General features: G+C 41.6%; 1 pseudogene across 1 annotated transcript; it reads left to right on the top strand.

Moving 5' to 3' along the window:
• The first annotated feature begins 676 nt into the window (after positions 1-676).
• LOC307185099 (mitochondrial import inner membrane translocase subunit Tim17-A-like) lies at positions 677-1,539 on the top strand (annotated as a pseudogene). The gene has a single exon. The product of its transcript is annotated as a mitochondrial import inner membrane translocase subunit Tim17-A-like (transcript).
• Positions 1,540-8,149: the final 6,610 nt, after the last annotated feature.

Genomic DNA, 8,149 nt, shown 5'->3' with positions numbered 1-8,149 from the left:
CAGTATCTCCACAAGCACCCAGTGTTTCAGGTCTCCAGCTGCCAAGAGTCCCTTCTCTGGTACTCCACGCTGGCCCGCTTACGCAATGCATCTTTCCTGCATCTTATTGAAACTTCAAATCTTTTCCTCCTTCCTATTTACAAGAGCAAAACACTGGAAACAACTTATATGTGAAACAGTAAAAAAATTTAAGAAATGGATTCTGATGAAACACAAATCAATCACTAAAATGATGATTTTGTTCACCAGAGAAATGTTAAGTGAAAAAAAACCGATATAAATTCTATGTATTATATAATCCATATATATAAATTCTATATATGCATTCTTTCTCTATACATGTATGTATACATATTCTATGTAAGTACTCTCTATACACACATATTTACACATACATGCAGCACTAAAATGTTAATAGCACTTATGATACAATTACAGTTGAGTTTTGTCTTCTTTACCCATTTTATTCATTCCAAATTCCTCACAATAGTTGTGTATTACTTTTCCATTAAGAAAAAAAATTGTTTAGAAATAATAGAACTATTTTCACTATGATCCATTCCAGTCTTTGAATCCCTGGTTTTTGCTACAGGAACTGGACTTATTCGTGCAATTATGTTAATATATGTGGCACAGACCTTGAATTTTGTGTCAAGCGGTCTGGAGACTAGACTTGTCCTCTGCTGATCGGCTCTGTGACCATCCTCTGGCCTCTCTGGGCCTCAGTCTTCTCATCAATAAAGAAGAGGCTCGGGCTTCCCTGGTGGTGCAGTGGTCGAGAGTCTGCCTGCCGATGCAGGGGACACGGGTTCGTGCCCCGGTCCGGGAAGATACCACATGCAGCGGAGCGGCTGGGCCCGTGAGCCATGGCCGCTGAGCCTGTGCGTCCGGAGCCTGTGCTCCGCAACGGGAGAGACCACAACAGTGAGAGGCCCGCGTACCGCAAAAAAAAAAAAAAAAAGAAGAAGAAGAGGCTCGGTCCCGGCATCGCGGCGAGGCGGAGTCCAGACGGCGGAGTCCAGAGGGAGGAGTAGGCGTGCGAGCCCCGCCCCTGGAGCCTCGCGGATGTCTGTGGTGGCGCCTTTACCATGCGCACCGTAGGTGGTGGTATCTTTCAAACCCTCAGAGGTTTTCGCAGTTCTCGGGTGGGAGGAAACCACAAACTAGGAGGGAGTTTGACAGATCTTAAAGCCAGGGCTCCGCAGTTGGGAGGTAGCTTTGCAGTCTGGGGAGTTCAGTTTTCCATGACTGACCGTAGTGTGGTTCAAGTCAGAGGGAAAGAAGATCCCTGAAATTCCATCACAAGTGGTGCCTGAAAAGGAGCCATTCTGGCATCAAGAAACGGACCAGTGGTTATGGTTGGGTCAGCCGTGATGGCTGGCGTTTTCCGAGCTCTAATTGAAGGAGCTGGTATCTTGTTGGCAGGACTTGCCTTCGCACAATTCCCCAACAGTCCTCCGTTTGCTGAAGACTTCTCCCAGTTGCCTTCAACCCAGTTTACCATACTCACCTTTCAGAGACTATGGACGAAACCAATAGGACTTCTTTCCCAGGATTTCTTTAATGGAGTGAGCTGTAGTTCAAGGAAGGATTTCAGAAAATCAAGTTACAGTCTGTTTTTAAAGCCATAGGTGGGACAACTATGGCCAAATAGGCTATGAAGAGACATTTGGCTCCTTTTTCTATTTAAAGGAAGATGGTGGGAGGGGGGTTCTTAAAAGATAATACATTTATTTATTCATACTTGGCTTGCATTTGTGATCCAAATAGATGTCTAAAATCTTTAAAAGGAAATACAGTAAGTCCTTAGAAGATGAAGGACCAAATGCCAAACGGCAATGAAGCACAACCATCATTTCCTTGGGGACTTCTCCGCCTGGTTTTGTTGTTAGTCAAACAATAAAAAACACCTGGAGATTGCTCTTTATTTAAAAAGAAAAGAGAAGAGGTTTGGATGAGACAGATGACCCTTGAGGCACTTCTCTGTTGAGTCTGTGGCTCTGACTCCCCCAAGTAAGGTATGGTCACTTTAAGGGGCTTGCGCATCCATCCCAAAAAGTACATTTAAATGATACACATTTTTTGTGACATAACTGGCAGTCCTGTATGAGAATATTTGTGGGTTTGTGGGCTTTTCCAGGCCTTACTTTTGTCTCTAGGACAATGGTTCTTAAACTTGAGCCGGCATCAGAATCACCTGGAACGGTGTTAGAATAGAGACAGCTGGGCCCCAGCCCAGGATTCCTCATTCAGCGGGTCAGGGTGGGGCTGGAGAAATTAACGTTTGGAACAAGTTCCAGGTGATGCTGGTGACCTGGAAGAACCCGCCTGAAGAAAATAACGTGGTTGGGGGAAGGCATTTCTCATGTCTGTAAGTATCTTGGATTTCTGTTTTTTCCCCTTTCCAAAATTCTTAGAGAAGTGTTCTGAAGATTATGCAAGGATATCTTCAAGACAATTTTATTTTAAAACTTCCTATAAAAACAATGAAAACATTATTCCTCTGGATGCTCAAAGTAGGAGCAAATGAAGAGATTAATGAGAGGCTTGGGTCTGAGGGTGGTCTGAGGAAGAGAGTGTGTTGTTAGGTTGACTAGAGTCTCCTGCACCTAGAAGGCACACAGTTTCTTTGATGAATTCAACAAGAAAGTGAGACGGTTTTCTCTGTGGAGCATGTTTAACCTAAATACCAAGATGGGCTCAGGATGTCACAGTTACTTGATTGGTACCTGGATAAGCCCTCATAGACATTTCCCCTGTCTTGTTACTCAACTTACAGAATCAATAGCATCTATGGGCGTGAACATCAGAGTCGGCAAACTCAGGCAAGGACGCTGATGAGGCAGCCTCCTCTGCCTGTGGAACTAGTTCCCATTGCAGGAATAAATCATGTATTGTCACTTCCCATATCTTTTGCACACACACCACCCCATCTACCTATAGTGCCTCAGACTAAGCTACTTGTTTGCTGTTGTTGTTGTCCTACTAGCCCTCTGTGAGTGACTTGACCATGGAACTTGTCACATCTTACTGTCATTGTTCAATGATGTGCTGCTTCTTCCATGGAACTGGAAGTATCTTGAGTACACAGCTGGTCTTGGATTCATCTCTATCTCCAGAACCTAGTAGAGCATTGGACAAATGTTTTCTGTTGAAAATAGGGCTGTGAATATTCACAGGCAAAATTTTATGTTTAATATGAGTAAAATGATCAATAAAACAAGACCATAACTCAAAAGTAGGCAAACGGAGTGTGAAAGATCAAATCTCTTTGTACTTTCTCCATGTTCAAACTAACAAACCAGCAAACTTCCCCTAGTTTCCAAACACTCTCGGCTCTCAGCCTCTCCTGGTCTCTGTCTGCTCCAGGATCTGCCAGGGCTCTTCTGGAAATTTTAGAAATCCACCTTGGATTTCTCACCTGACTTCTCTCCTGCACTCTCTGAAGGAGATTACTGCTTGTTTTTTTCTCCTTAAAGACAAATCAGAGCCCTGATATTTCCACCAATAAAAAAAATGGAGGCTAAAGGACTTCGTGCTTAGAAAGAAGCTTGGAGGTATTTGATGCTACGTTAGATTTTATTCTTGCTTTTAAAAGAAAGAATTTGATATTTCTCTCTATTTTTCTATCTAGCTATTCAGTATTTAAACCAGCTATATTTATACTTGTTTGTATGTATAGAAAAGTGTTTGAAATGATGTTTACCTGCTCGTAATTATGGATAATTTATATAGTGGGATTCAAGTGGCTTTTAAAACACTGTTCTTTATCCTGGTCAGTACTGATTCTTAAAAAAAAATAAGCATTCATGATTTTTACAATTGCTATTCCAAAATAATTGCCTCTATAAATATTTAGAAGATCCCATGCCTCATGTAATGTCAAACCATGGATTCATCTGTTCTGTTTCTTAAAAGACACAAATGTCAAGATGCATAGACTCAAGTTACCAAAGCCCAGAGCAGAAAGGCGAGTTGTTTTTGTGTATAAATAATTCTGCAGAACTGACCTTTTGGGACTTTTCAACCTGCAGTACATGGAGCATTCTTTGGGGGAAGGAATCTGACACTATTACAGGTAGATCAAGGAGGGAGTTATTTCAGGCAGCCAAGGTGGTTCTGTCTTTAGAGTGAGTCAAGGCAATGCTGTTTGGCTAGTTTTCCCCCCAAAGCCATGTAACCTCAGAGATGAGAAATAGAGCACAAGGTGATCATGACCTGACTGTTCTCCTGGTGAGACATGATGAAGGGCTGTTCTAAATGTGAATGGTAAAGAATCTTCTAATTTTTTGTCTGGATGACTTTATGGGGTTTTGGTGTTGCTACAGGCTAGCTATATGTCCTTGCTGGGACAGGAAATTAAAATGGAATTTTTGGCTGAATTCTCTGGTGATAGATTGCAGATAACAATGTGAGCTGTGAGACAGAGCATCCTATAGGAATTTCCAAGTTAATATCCCAAAATCAGTTACATGATTCTAACACATCTCATTCACCTCAAGGATAAAAAAGGGTCCAGTTGTTGGGGATCAAGGAGAATTTGTGAGAAGGATTTCCTTGGAGATCAAAGCTTCAAGGGGACAAGGTTTATACGTGTGTGTCAGGGCACTTCTCTTGCAGAAAGCGAGGAGTTCCCTGGTGGCCTAGTGGTGAGGATTCTGGGCTTTCATTGTCATGGCCCGGGTTCAATCCCTGGTCGGGGAACTGAGATCCCACAAGCTGTGTGGCACAGCCAAAACAAACAAACAGACAAACAAATAAAGAGAAAGGGGCTTCAGAGCTTCCACGGGATCACGTGGAGAACTTGATATGTGACACAGTCCAACCGCTACCTAGGAAATGTTCAGGGTGAGAGATGGGCTGACTGCTGGCTGTGGTCTGATTGAGTCTATGGGGTGGGATAAAAGCACTGGTCAGGATGGGAGGGAATAAAGACGGCCTGGAGGCAGAGCTCTGTGGGCTCCCATTGGGTTAGTGGCAGAACATCCTCCCTCAGGAAGTGGAATCCCACAAGGACAATAGCCACTCCAGTACTAGGATCCAATGCAAGCAATGTCCTTCTCCAAACCAGGGATGACAGGCCAAAGGCAGGATATGACAGCAGGTCGATCAAGTCATGAGTTTTTAAGGTATGTTAAGATATAGTTAGCATAAGTCAGAATTATGGCCCCAGTTACTTCACGTGTCCACGTGTGACCTCTTACATAATGACTGAAACATGAATTGGTCCCACTCCTGCTGAAGAAAGCACTGCCCTGAAGTGGAAATTAAAACAACCTCAACAGTGAACCAAGCAACCAAAAACCAAAAACTGCTTGCTGGCAGTTCACGTAGTCATTTTGAATTGAATTTTCTATAAATTACAACAAAGAGAATAGGTACGTGTATGTGTATAACTGAATCACTTTGCTGTACACCCGAAACGAACACAACATTGTTAATCAACTATACCCCACTATAAGATAAAAATTAAAATATAAAAATTTTTCTTATAAAAAAATGACAGCAAAGAGAATTCTGAATAATAGACAAGTGGTGAGGCCCATATGAGTCAAGGAAATCCTCTGGGTCTCAATCAAATGTTGAACAATTAGAAGTGGGGGGAAGGCAGATGATTAGCCTGACCTGGGACACCCGCATGTCATAGTTCAGCCTTGTGCCTGGGACTCTTGACTCATATGGTTTGGTCCTAAGGTCACCGTTCCACTCTGTGGAGTCATCCCTCATCCCTGAAACCTATCCCACATCCTGCTTGCCTCACAGAGAAAACACAAGCTTAGGGCATTTTAAGTCCAGACTTGTAAGATGGGAAAATTATAAGCCCTATTTTATTTAAATCAATGTTGGTTAGAAGGTATAACTGAATTTGATGGATTTCCACGTCCCACTAGAAATTGTTTATAAAGAACCAGGAAAGAATGAGAGTCTGTTGACACATCAGGTTTGAAAAGACAAGACTCAAATCAGCCTTTACATCTTGAATAAAGTGAAAGTGACAAATACTTTCAGAACAGTTACTATAAAATTTAAGTTAAATATAAACTTATTCTATATCTTGTCATCATAAAAATGAATATTTCTATCTGTTTATTATGAAGGACCTTCAGTTTTCCTAGTATATTGAGATGCTGACTTGAGTAGTTTCAAGGATTGTTATAAGTTCCAGAATAGACTATGATATACACAGAAATCCAATTTATTAGAACGTTTGTTGCAGAAAACTGTGTTCTTTTCTAAAGTTGAAAGCTGTTTTTCTTGGGAGGTTCATTTACCTTGGGAGGTTAAGTGTTAGATAACGGACGGTATCGTTGATCTAGTGCAAATTAACTCAATTAGAAAAAAAGGACTGTAGATTGTCTTAAAATTATGAACATAATTAAAGGCATACTTCTTCTTTGAGATATTTGTTTACAACTAAAATAGTCTAATACATTTACTTTGAAACACTATGAGAATCTCGATTTCTTTTCCATAGCTTATAGTAACCTTTACCCCTATTGATTCAACCAAGTCTACCCCAAGTGTAGGGGCAGAAACAGATCTGACCTTGAGACCCAGAGGATTTCCTTAACTCATATGGGCCTCACCACTTGTCTATTACTCAGAATTCTCTATGTTGTAATTTTTTTTGATAAGAATTTTTTTTTAAATTTAAATTTTATTTTATATTGGGGTATAGTTGCTTAACAATGTTGTATTAGTTTCAGGTGTACAGAAAAGTGATTCAGTTATGCATATACATGTATCTATTCTCTTTGTTGTAGCTTATAGAAAATTCAACTCAAAATGACTCAAGCAAAAAAAATTATTCGCTCCCACAACTGTAAATTCTAGGTAATATGTGAGGCAAGATCCAGCAGTCACAGGATGCCATTAGGATTGGCTCGCTCAATCCTGGTTCTGCTTCCTCTATGTTGGGAGCTTTTCCCCTCATATGGTCAGATGACTACCAGCAGGTCTGGGTTTTCATTTGATCAGTTTAGCAATCGCAGTGGAAACAGAGCTTATCTGAAGAATATTGGTTCTGATTGGCCCAGTTTGGTCCACCCCAAACCAATCACGATTTTAGAGGGATGCAGGCTCCAACTGGCAAGGCCTGGGGTACGCCCACCCTCCCTGCCAACAAGAGGGGAGTCAGATAGACCTAGAGTGTGTGCGTGCAAGGTTGGGGGCAGCGGGGATGTTTCGAGTAAGGAAAAAATCTCCCTCATCTATGTCCAGCCCTCTTTCATTCTTTTCCTCCCGGGTGGAGTTTTTCAGGGTGCCCACTTCACACTCTATGCCTGGCCCTCTACCTTCTCCGTCTCTTCCTCATGCCTAAGCCCGCTAGCCTCATAATCATAGCCCCACTTTAGAAGCTACACAGGGCACTTTAACTTTGAAAATTACTGGTGTCCAGGCCCCATCCCTTGAGATTCTAGTTCAGTTGGTCTAAGGTAGATCCTTTCGGTTGTGTCTTGTAAAAGCTTTGCAGGCGATTTCAGTGTGCAGGCTGGGTTGAGAACCGCTGCTGCCAGTTAAACTTGATGCTGGGAAGCACCTGCCCATCCTCCATACAGAGCAAGATGAAGTTTGAGTCCTCATCCTCCCTGGGTATTGCATTTAACCATATCCAGCCCTGCCGCTAAAGGAATGAAGCAATAATGATGACATGTCAATCAGTTACTAAGACAGAGAAAGCAGTTGAAGAAGCATCAGGGCCTTTTCATTACTCCTGCAATAATACGAAAAGGATCCCTCAGTTTGCCCTCACATACGGTTTACCCAGTTTATAATTAATCTGACTGAGATGAGCTACCAAAAGGATGTTGTTTATTGATTTTTAGAATAAGAGATGCTTTAAAGTGCAGGGGTGTGTGTGTATGTTTCCTTCATCCAAAAAAAAAATGATTCTCTTAAAGAGAGAAATTTTCTGTCTGTACCACTGGGTTTTTCTACAGATCCTTTTTGCATTTTCTCTGCCACAGGATTGAATTTTCATTGCTTGGCTCTCAAGAAACAACTTGTATATTTTCTGCTGCATGAATCATTATAAACAACAGCGTTGGGAAGGCATTCTAGGGCCAGTAATTATACTGATGAAACAGAAAGACTGTATTCCAAGTGAGGTTAATTTTAGCAGAAGTCAGATGAAAATGTTGTTGACTAA

Source organism: Stenella coeruleoalba (genome assembly GCF_951394435.1).
Source record: "Stenella coeruleoalba genome assembly, chromosome: 3".
Classification (NCBI taxonomy): Eukaryota; Metazoa; Chordata; class Mammalia; order Artiodactyla; family Delphinidae; genus Stenella; species Stenella coeruleoalba.
Note: the sequence above shows the minus strand (reverse complement) of the source record. Positions and strands in the feature narration are given on the sequence as shown.